This window comes from Galeopterus variegatus, unplaced genomic scaffold, assembly GCF_000696425.1.
Source record: "Galeopterus variegatus unplaced genomic scaffold, G_variegatus-3.0.2 Scaffold620, whole genome shotgun sequence".
Classification (NCBI taxonomy): Eukaryota; Metazoa; Chordata; class Mammalia; order Dermoptera; family Cynocephalidae; genus Galeopterus; species Galeopterus variegatus.
The window spans coordinates 281,088-293,190 of record NW_007726731.1 but is presented as its reverse complement, the minus strand read 5'-3'; the positions used below and the strand labels follow the sequence as shown (position 1 = coordinate 293,190).

At 38.9% G+C, this 12,103-nt stretch overlaps 1 protein-coding gene across 4 annotated transcripts in view; it reads left to right on the top strand.

The window, feature by feature from the left end:
- Window positions 1–12,103, top strand: part of NCOA1 (nuclear receptor coactivator 1) — a 189,602-nt gene that overhangs the window by 61,294 nt on the left and 116,205 nt on the right. The gene's annotated exons all lie outside the window — the stretch shown is intronic.

Here is a 12,103-nt window from a genome sequence, read left to right as displayed (position 1 = left end):
TAAATGAAATATTTTGGTTTTACATATAAAGAATGAGATTTGATTTGTAAAAATATAGGATATACAGGACCTTTCTACTCATATCTTTGCAAGAGTTACATGTATATAATGAAATTTAGGCTATTTAGGGAAAATACCTCTCTGCATGTGTAGTAACAGATGATAACAAGATATTGGAAAAGAAATGCTACTTTGGGTTCATGATACCTTTCTTCTAGTTAACTAAGCTAGAATTTTTTACATAACCCTTCTTTGCACTGTCCCAGCTTCCATCTCTTTTTACCTACCCCACTTTCATCATGAGATGAGAAGAATTGTTACAGTGATTCCCATATCTTGTTGTGGGCAGGGAGTTCATTAATCCTTTCATTAATCCTTTTCATCTGGCACCTTTCCTGGAATATGGCATTTGAAACACCTTATCTTCTTGAAATATTTAGAAAATTACCATAATGGCACTTTTGTCTTCATCTTTCCTGAGACTTCCATTGTCCCCTTAATGTATATCTGGTGTATTTAAAATCTCTTGATTTTTTGTTTTTTCTTTAAACACTTTAGCCATGGCATTCCAGTGTTTAATTGAACGTGGGTATTCTCTAGAGATTCAGATTTCATTTTTTGTGTATGTGTGTGTTCAGGCAACTTTCTAAGCAAAGCTCCTGAATTTGCATTCCCTTTGGGTCCAGTTTGTTACTGATCTCTGTATTCCTGTATCCTAGGAGGCTGTGTTAGGAATTAATACACACCTTTGTCTCATTTCCCCAAACCTAATGTTTGACCTACTCTTTTAGCTGGCTGTCAAGTTCTGTTCACAGGGTGATAGATACTTGGTAGTACTAGTGACACCTGTAGTCTCTATGTGTTTTGACACATTAACTATATAAGAGGAAAATGCTCAGCCAATCCTGAGAAATCAGACTGTACCAACTTACTATCAAACGAAAGGGATGATGAACATAGGAGAGGGAGAACTTTACAGCAGTTCGACCTTTTAATGCACATTGGCCCCCACCTGCTAGTTACATAGCCCATCAGTATACAGGAATTTGACCTAAATAAGAATTAATTTTTTTCCCTTCTGGAGAGCAGCAACAGTAGCCACTACAGTAAAAACTATTGATCCTCCTATACTACAGTTTTTCAACCTCTGCTCTTTTGACATTTTGAGTCTGATAACTCTTTGCTGTGTAGGCTGTCCTGTGCATTGTAGGGTGTTCAGTAGTATCTCTGGCTTCTGCCTACTAGACATCAGTAGCTCTCTCCAACCTGAGATGTGACAACCAAAAATGTCTTCAAACATTACCAAGTGTTTCTTGGAGTTAATACAGCCCCTAGTTAAGAACTACTGCCCTATATTTATGCTTGTATCTCTGCACTTTTGATTATATGATAAAGATAGATTCTTAAAAGGTGGATTGTAAATTTTAATTATTTTGGCCATTCAGCTTTCTCTCTTTTTTTTTAATGGCAGCTTGCCGATACAGGGATCGAACCCTGGACCTTGGTGTTATCAGCATCGTGATCTAACCAACTGAGCTAATTGGCCAGCCCTTATTTTGATTATTTTGGTAACTCCAGAAAGGCTGTACCAATTTACATTGCCGACAGTTATGTGGAGCATTGCATACTTCCCTAGGCCTTTACCAATGCTGGATTTTGTTAGTCTTTTTAATCTTTTGCCAATCTGATAGAAGAGAAATTATTTTGCTATAATTTTAATTTTATTCATACATTTATTAATTAGGTTAGATATATTTTCATTTTTTATTGTCCATTGCATATCATCTTTTATGCATTGCTTATTTTTATTCTTTGCCTGTTTTTCTGATGATACTAATTTGATCATTTGTGGAATTATAGGATCATTTTTCATTATTAGTAATTTTTCATTGTTACATGGTCAAAATTATACTTTTTCTTTATGATTTCTAGCTTTTATAGCTAGCTTTATGCCTTCGTCTTTCCTAGTAGACTGAATTTGAGATGTCATATATAAGATACTCAATAGATTTTTTAATTAAATTGAATGTGTAAGAACATTGGTACTTCTCCAAGGAAAGAATGTGTGTGAGTGCATGTGTTCATGTGTGCATGACCGTGTGCACATGTGTATATGTTCATGTGTATGCACATGGGCACAGAAGAGCAGAGGGATAAGGACTGAGCTGTTATGTCCACATTTACCAGGCATTGGAAGGATATTGAGAAGAAGCTGAGGACAACCAGTATAATATTTTAGAAAGCATCTGAAAGCTCAAAGAGAAAATTGACTTTTGATTGGTGGAAGTGTCACCTCATATCTTTCTAGCCAAATTCTATAAGGTCAAACAAGTGATGAGGGTTCAAAGGGCTAGAAGGAGGTAGAGGTGAAAACTCAGAAAAGTGATAAACAGTAAGGGTATGAGCAGGGGAGGCTTAAACTTTATAGCATATTCTAAGTAATGTGGGATTTGGGAGATATAAGTGTATGTAGATTGATGAGAGCGCTTAGCTTATTTGGATTACCTACTGAACTTTCTTACTTTTCCATTTTTATCATGGGATTTATTTTCTTTAGTATTCTTGGATATCATCTTATTTTCTTTTCCTAGGCTCCAGATCTCTGTCTTTGCCTATGAAAGGATCTTTGCCCTCTTCCTTCAGAGCAAAGAAAGAGATAATAAGACATATATATCTAGAGTAAAAATTCTCATGGTATGGTCTGCTGAACCCTAGGAGTCTGCTCAGGTTACCATAACAGAATACCATAGACTGAGTGGCTTAAACAACAGAAATTTATTTTCTCACAGTTCTAGAAGCTGGAGGTCCAGATCAAGGTACTGTCAGGGTTGGTTTCTGGTGCGGCCTCTCTTCCTGGCTTTTAGTCAGCCACCTTTGTCCTGTATCCTCACATAGACTTTTCTCTGTACGTGTATACTCCTGCTGTCTCTTCCTCTTCTTATATGGACTGAAGTCCTATTGGATTAGGGCCCAACCCTTATTATTTTATTTTATCTTATTTACCTCCTTAAGGACACTGTCTCCAAATATAGTCACATTGGGGATTCGGGCTTCAACATATGAATTTTAGAGGGGCACAGTTATCCCATAACAGGGTCCCCAAGGCCCTTTTATAGGGCCTACAATGTCATAATTGTTTTATTAATAATTCTAAGATATTATTTACCTTCTCTAATGTGTGCAGTGATAGTGCAACAGTAATAGAGAGTAAAATTGGTGCATTATCACAGATCAAGACAGTAGTACCCAACTATATTCTTGGTTATTGTCTTTTTAGTGCTGCATATTCACAGTAAAGAAAAATAAAGCATTATTAAAGGGCTATTGAAAATTCTAAAAATTTCTCAGTTTTAATTTGTAATACAATAAATATTATGCCCACTAAATAATGCCCACTAAACCTCTTTGGGTCTTCAAAAATTTTTTAAAGAATTTAAAAATCCGGGCCGGCCCGGAGGCGCACTGGAGAAGTGCGCCGCTTGGGAAGTGCGGCTGCGCTCCCGCCCCAGGGTTCGGATCCCACATACAGACCGGTTCCCGCTCACTGGCTGAGCGAGGCACGGGAGCGACACCGAGGGTTGCAATCCCGTTGCCGGTCCCTGGTCCAGTACGGGGGCAACACTGAGGGTTGCAATCCGTTGCCGGACACGGAAAAAGACAAAAGACAAAAAAAAAAAAAAAAGAAAAAAAAAGAATTTAAAAAATCCTTAAATCAAAAAAATTAGAACTGCTCATCTAGGGGAAAGAAAGTGCTGTTAATTAAGTAAATTTTTACATTTTTTGAAAGCTACAACAATCACAATAGTACATTGAACTTACAAAAGGAGAAAACACAACTGAGGTTACCAGAGATAGGAAATGGGGAATGTGAGAAATGGGAAATGGGGTTAGTAAGAAATTGGTAAAGGGTCACAAAGAATGATTACATTGTGTAATGATGAGCATGCTAATTATCACCACATATTGTGCACAGATGTTGATATTCAACTCTGTACTCCACAAATATGTATAATCAATTATGTTTCAATTAAAAAAATTTACATTTTCTATTCTTGATTCACAAAGCAAGTAGTTCTTTTATAATCAGAGAAACTAAACCCTTTATTTTTAGAAAATATACAGGTTAAGTTTTTGTATTTCTTTTTAGTAAAAGATAACAGTTTCAAATTTATGCATATTTAATTCCCAGTTGATTCCAGGCTCCTATCACACCCCGCTTTCCCCCAACCCTTTGGTCTTTACTTCAGGGAAGAGGAGGCTTGGTAGTTTCCTTAGCTCTTGCCCATTTACTTGTTCAGTTGCCACTAGGTGTTTTGTTGATGGGTGGCAGGTACAATCTCCTTTTTAGGGAAGTTATTGCTAAATGGCGAAACAACATACACACATAAAAATATTTAGTACTCTACAAATCAATTTAGGAGATTTTGAACAGAATATTTTCTAGGAAGTGGAAGTGACATTTTTCAGAAGTGGATCTTGAGCTGACTTGGGATAGATCCATAAATCGATAGAAAAGACAGGAGGAGGAGGAAGAGAATGTATAGAGCAGGGATTGGCAAACTTTTTCTGTAAAGAACCAGATGGCGAATATTGTAGGTGTTGCTGTCTATGCAGCAGCTACTCAACTCGGCCGGTGGAGTGGGAAAGCAGCCATAGATAATGAGTAAACACATGAGCATGACTGTATTCCAACAAAAGTTTATTTATGGACATTGAAATGGAATTTCATGTACTTTTTTTGTATCATATGATACTATTTTTCTTTTGATTTTTTTCAACCATTTAAAAATCTAAAAACCATTCTTAGCTCATGGGCTACACAAAAACAGGCACTGGACCCTCTTTAAGCCAGGAACCATAACTTGCTGACCTCTGGTATAGAAGAGTAGGAAGCTGGCAGTGGGGGGTGAGTACAAATGTGGCTGAAGGCTAGAAGATGCCTGTCATGCTGACTTCAGACAAGGTTGAAGATAAAGTGAGTCTGTTAATGGCCATTTTAACTGGGGATTTACCAATTTTGTTAATTGTTTCAAGGAGCTAATTTTTGCTTTGTTACTTTTCTCTGTTGTTTTATTCTTTTCATTGATTTCTGTTTTTAGATTATTTCCTTTGGGTTTACTTTGATTTTTTTTTTTCTAACTTGTTAAGATAGAACCTTAGAAAATCTATTTTCCCCTAAAATAAGTACTTAAAGCTATAAAATTCTGTCCCTTCTAAACACTGCTTTTACTGTGTTCTACAAATTTTTGTAAGTATTTTTATATGTGCTTTTATTTGTACTTTTTGTTATTCTGCTTGAAATAGTTTCAAATTTTTTATTTAGAAGTGTGTTAAACATTTAGAGTTTGGAAGTTTTTCTAAATGTCTTATTTTTATTGGTTTTTTAATTTATTTCAGTGTGTTCAAACCACATTCTAATGAGTTTAATCCTTTTGAATTTATTTTGACTTATCAGCATATAGTCTGTGTCAGTGAAAGTGCCACATCTACTTGAAAATAATATGTATTCTGTAGTTGCTAGGTATAGTGTTCTAAAAATGTCAGTAAGGTCAAGGTGGTTTATAGTATTGTTCAGATCTGTATTAGTCTGTTTTCTGTCACTTATAACAGAATACCTGAAACTGAGTAATTTATAAAGAAATGAAATTTATTTCTTACAGTTTTGGGGGGGGGGGGGGGGGGGGGTTTTCTGTCACTTATAACAGAATACCTGAAACTGAGTAATTTATAAAGAAATGAAATTTATTTCTTACAGTTTTGGAGGCTGGGAAGTCCATGGTCCGGGGGGGGCACATTGGGTGAAAAGCATTCTTCTGGGTGGGGGTTCTGTACAGTGTACCATGGTGATATAGGCAATCACATGGTGAAGATGGCAAGAGCCAGAGAGCTAACCTTATCACTTGCTCTCCTAATAAAGCTATCAGAACCACTCCATGACCACTCATTAAACCATCAACTCATTAATGGGATCAACCCATTCATGAGGAGAAAGTCCTCACTATCCAATCACCTCTTAAAGGCCCCACCTTCCACCACGTATTGGGGGTTAAGTTCCAAAATGAGCTTGGAGGATCACTCAAACCACAGCAAGATGATCATTCAAGTCTTTATTGATTTTTTTTTTTCAGAGGGGTCTGGTTCTTCTGTGGATTGCTGAGAGGTGGGCATTAAAATCCCCTACTATGGTGGTGTATTCGTTTTTCTCCATTTAATTTGGTGACTTTTTCATCATGCATTTTTAAGCTCTGTCATTACAGGCTGTAATAATGGGAGACCTTGAATGTTAGGTAGCAGGAGTGTGAATTCTTTAGGGAAAGTTATGGAAAGGAAGTAGTGGTGCCTAGGGGTGTGACATTATGAATATGGAAATGTGGGGAATTGTTCAGCAGGATGCACTGTGTAGCCACACCAGGGACAAAGGTCAGAATACTGCTGAAATGCTTCAGACATGGATTGCTAATAGTGTCTCAAGGAGTATAGTGATGATTTTGAAAAAGTGGACAACATGTTGGTCTGATAGACACTGGAGAGAAAGAATCAGCAGGAGATATTAGTGGATTGAATATAGGAAAAGCAAGGAGGAGAGCTGAGTTAAGCAGTTCTAAGAACCTAGAAAACTGGGGAAATGGTGATATGATTGCCAGGGATAATAGTGTGTTTAGTAGTGACTTTGAGTGATAGGGATAATAATTTTCTATCCAGCCTATTAAATTTTGTTGCCTGGGTTTCTAAATATAGGCATCATATAGATAATAACTAGAAGTTCAAGATTGGTAAAAGGGGGTAAGCATTTATGTTAAGTTTTTTATTATACGCATACTATGAAATCATTGATTTCTGAAACAATTTGGGAATTAAGATCATATTTTATGTGTAGTCTCAGTCAGATGTTACCCTCACGTATAAATTCTCCTTAATCACTCAATCTAACGTAGGTTTCCACCTCAGATTATCCAGTTTTCTTTTCCTCCTATTAGAATGTAAGCCAAAGGAGAGTAGGGCCGTCATCTCTCTTGTTCACGGTCATATCCCCAGCACCTGGAACAGTGCCTACTGCATATTGGGTTCTTAAATATTTAAAGATTGAATGATTCTGCCTGTTACCAAAAAATGATGTATACCGAGTAAAAAAAATAAAAAGAAAATGTTTTATGATTTGATTTAAAAGTGCTTCACTAATGTTTACCACCTGTTTTTTTAAAGGCATAAGGCCAGTCCTCTATCATTCCTTCCCCTTTGCCTCCCAAGGTACTGTGTATGTCACCATATGGAAAGTGATGGTTAAGTGTGAACATAAATTAGTATATCTTGTTACATGATTATAACTTTGAATTCCCAAAAATGCAGTTACTTATTAAAACCTCTAAGTGCATATGCTGGCCACTCCCCTATTTTAAAAGGCAATGTGTAATTTAGAAATATGATAAAAAGAACTAGAAATACCTATGTCCAAATAATTTTACAGTTAACCTTAGTGAGTATCTATTCTTTGCTACCCTTAAGAGGTACAAAGAGATAGTAAGTAAGCTGCCTTTGTCAGTTACATGTGGTAAAGTAGATAGAACACACACATAGAAAAAATTAGTAATATAAACACTCATCTGATAAAGTATATGCCAATTTTAACTGTTACCTAAAATGATGTAATCTGTGCTTTGTTTTGGGCTTTAATAGAGTGCTATCTTCTTCTTTTTTTTTTTTTTTTCCTTTTTTGTCTTTTTTTGTGACCGGCAACAGATCGCAACCCTCAGTGTCGCGCCCGTACCGGACCGGGACCGGCAATGGTATCGCAACCCTTGGTGTTGCGCCCGCACCTCGCTCAGCCAGTGAGCGGCCGGTCTGTATGTGGGATCCGAACCCTCGGTGGGAGCGCCACTGCGCTCCCAAGTGGTGCACTGTAGCAGTGCGCCACCGGGCCGGCCCTAGAGTGCTATTTTCTAACATATATATAAAACCTGTACTGGGAATTCTGTCTGAGCATCCTGCTTTAATGTTTTGGAGATTTAGAACAGCTTAGTTTTGATAGTCCTCAACAGCTCCTTTCTGATTAAGTAGAGTTGCTCGTTAGGAAATAACTAAACACTTCCAGTTTAGTGTTATGTTTAATGTTTAGCTCCTTGAATGTGGACTCTAACACCCTGGTGTTTTTTCTTGCTTTGTGGCAGAAACAGAGAAAAATTACATTGCATAAAGATGCTTCAGAAATGGTCTTTCCCCAAGTAGTAGAGACTAATCTAGCAGTTTTACTAATTTATTTCAATTTTCCTTCCTCCCTCTGTTCTCACCTCCAAACCTATGCCTAATCCCTTACATTAATAATCTGGTATATCCCCCTCCCCCGTGCCATTGATACTGCTCTTAGATTTGTATAGAAAGATTTATAATGTCCTTTAACCAGTTTAATGATCTTCATCCTCCTTGAGCTTTTAACTGCATAAACATTATTGAATTAGAGCAGGTTCATTAATTGACAAATTAATTTTTTAAAGTGTTGTGTACCTACTCTGTGCCAGATTTAAAATATCCACTTGGGAGTTTACAGTTTATTGAGGGAGGTAGGCAATAAACACAAATTACACAACAAATATGTAAATAAATTTGTGAAAAAATGCTATGAAAGTATAACGGAGGGCTGATTTAGATTCCTTGGGTAGGAGAAGTAGAATTTTAACTGAAACTTGAACAATGAGTAGGAATTGCATAGGTGAAGAAGGTATGAGGGATTATTCACAGCAGAGAATATCTTGTAGTGAAGGCCTTGGAGTGAGGAAGAAAGATTGGAGAATAGGAGGAACTGAAGAAAGACCAGTGTCACTAACGCAGAGTATGCTTTGGGGAGAGTGGCTATGTTGTGAATTTCTGATTTTATCATGAGATAAAACTCCATGGAAGGGATGCAAGCAAGAATAGGGTATTGAATTTGTATGTGTATGGATTCATTATTTATTTTTGAAATAGACTAGGTGGTGCTTGGTGATTGAATATATAAGGTATGAGAATGGAAAAGATTTCAAGGGTGATACCGGGTTTTGGGTAGCAGCAATTGGATGGGTATGAAGGTGGCTTTTTTTTTTCTTGGATGGGGAAAAGTAAAAGAAAAGGAGAATGGAGGAGGTTAGTTTGTCGTTATTGTTTTCGGCGGCTGGCTAGTAAGGGAGGAGTTTAGTTTGGAACTTAATAAATATGAAGATGCATACAGGTGTGGAGTGTAGAGTAGAGCATGAAAATAGTAGGAGCACTCTTTTGAGAATAATTTGTCTCCAAAATAGATGTGTTTATATTGCATCCAGTATTAGTAATATTGAAATCCACTAGTCTAGGCTCTTTAGGGTTTATCTCTTTAATGTAAATGTAATGGTGGATGTAAGAGTCATTAATATTTTAGATCTAGTAGTTGATATATAGACTGTTCAACGAATAATTTTGGCTGTGAATTTATATAATATGCTTTTGTTAAAAAGGGGCAAGGGAGGGGCCGGCCCGGTGGCGCACTCGGTAGAGTGCAGCGGCGCTCCCGCCGAGGGTTCGGATCCCATATAGAGACCAGTCCGCTCACTGTTGCCGGTCCCGGTCCGGTACGGGCGCGACACTGAGGGTTGCGATCCGTTGCCGGTCACGAAAAAAGACAAAAAGGAAAAAATGGGGGGGGGGCAAGGGATAAAAATTAATATGCAACGAAGTACTCTGGGTTTGCTTCTTACTGTACTTTTTTTTACTTTATCATTTTTTAAACAGTGATTATTTTATTGTCAGCCTTTTAAAGATAAGTATTTGCCTGCTGTGTATATGCGTTCCCATTTATTTTAAAAAATTTTTTATTGAAACATATTGATCATACCTGTTTATGGGGTACAGAGTTATATTTCAATACATGTATACAATGTGTGATGATCTAATCAGGGTAATTAGCATATTCCTCATTGCAAAATTTAATGATTTCTTTGTGATGTGAATATTGATCTCTTCTCTTCTTTTTTTTTTTTTTGTCTTTTTGTCCTTTTTCGTGACCGGCAACGGATCGCAACCCTCAGTGTCGCGCCCGTACCGGACCGGGACTGGCAACGGGATCGCAACCCTCGGCGTTGCCCCCGCTCCTCGCTCAGCCAGTGAGCGGCCGGTCTGTATGTGGGATCTGAACCCTCGGCGGGAGCGTCACCGCGCTTCCCAAGCGGCGCACTGTAGCAGTGCGCCACCGGGCCGGCCCTGATCTCTTCTCTTCTAATCATTGATACCATGCAGTTAAATCATTGTGGGTTTTTTTTGTTTTTTTGTTTTTTTTTTCCTTTTTGTCTTTTTTCGTGACCGGCAACGGATCGCAACCCTCAGTGTCGCGCCCGTACCGGACCGGGACCGGCAACGGGATCGCAACCCTCGGTGTTGCGCCCGCACCTCGCTCAGCCAGTGAGCGGCCGGTCTAAATCATTGTTAATTATAGATTCCTGGGTCGACTGTACACCAACAGAACTTATTTTCTCTACCTAGCTGTAATTTTGTGTCCATTAACCAGCTTCTCACTATCCCTCTACTCTCCTCCCCTTTCTTTTTTTTTTTTAATTTTTAATTATTATTATTATTTTTATTATTGAATCAAAATTGATTATACAAATTTTGGGGGTTCAAGATTGAGATATGTTGATCAAATCAATATTACCAGCATATGTATAGTTACAATTCTAATTATTATTAATGTCCCTTGTCTAATCCCTCCCCATCCCCCTTTCCCTCCTCCCACCAATCACCCTGGATTTCTTCTCACCCTCTGAAAGAATAATGGTTACTCTGTTCATTTGCTGCCCAAAAGATCTGTCCAATGCTGAGAGTTGTAATCAGGTCCCCCAATACTATCATAGAGCAGATGCCTCTTCCATCACTCTGAAATGGGCTCTGTGGAGAGAGAGATCCTCCTCCTTTCTTTATGTCTGCTGGTGACTTTCCTTGTGTTAAGGCACTCCAGTGGCTGGCAGACAATCTGCATGGTGGTTGTGGCATCTAGCCACCTTCACGGCAGCCATGGTTATTGTGGTGGCTGTGGTGGGCCACCCACATGGAGAAGATGTTTTTGGCATGCTCCTTGGTGCTGGTGGTGTGCCTGGTTGTGGAGAATGTCTGATCCCCAGCTCCATACCCCAGGTCCCCAAGTGGGTCCTGAGGTGCTGGCACGGTGTGCCTGGTTGTGGGAGTGGGGTCTGGTCCCCTTCTCCATGCCCTGGGTTCCCAGACAGGCCCCGAGGCACTGGCGTGGTGAGCCTGATTGTGGGAGGGGGGCGTCTGGTCCCCTTCTCCATGCCCTGGGTCCCCAAGTGGGCCCTGAGGCACTGGCACAGGGTGCCTGGTTGTGGGAGGTGGGTCCAGTCCCCTTCTCCATGCCCCGGGTCCTCGGGTTGTCCCAAGGCACTGGCAAGGTGTGCCTGGTTGTGGGAGTTGGGTCCGGTTCCCAGCTCCATACCCTGAGTCCCTGGGTGGGCCCCGAGGCACTGGCGCAGTGAGCCTGGTTGTGTCCTCCCCTTTCTTGACTCTGTTAACCCCAGTTGTTCTCCCTCCTTTTAACAGTTCAACTTATTATTATCATTATTTATTTGTTTTTGTAACTCCTACATATGAATGAGAACATGTGGTATTTCTCTTTCTGTGTCTGGCTTCTTTCTTCTTCCCTTTTTCTTTTTTATTCTATTGAAATGTAATTGATTATACGTATTTGTGGGGTACAGAGTTGAATATCAATACCTGTGTACAATGTGTGATGATCAAATCAGGACAATTAGCATATTCATCATTACAAAACATAATCATTTCTTTTTCTTGAGGACATTTGATCTCTCTTCTAGCTAATTGATAACATGCAGTAAATTAATATTAATTATAAATGCTTAGCTCAACTGTACATCAGTAGAACTTATTTTTCCTGACCAGCTGTTTGTGTTCATTAACCAATTTCTCACTATCCCTTCTCTCTCTCCCCCTTTCCCACTTCTAGTAACACAGTTCTGTTCTCTCCATCTAAAAGTTCAACTTATTTTCCTTCCTTCCTTCCTTCCTTCCTTCCTTCCTTCCTTCCTTCCTTCCTTCCTTCCTTCCTTCCTTCCTTCCTTCCTTCCTTCCTTCC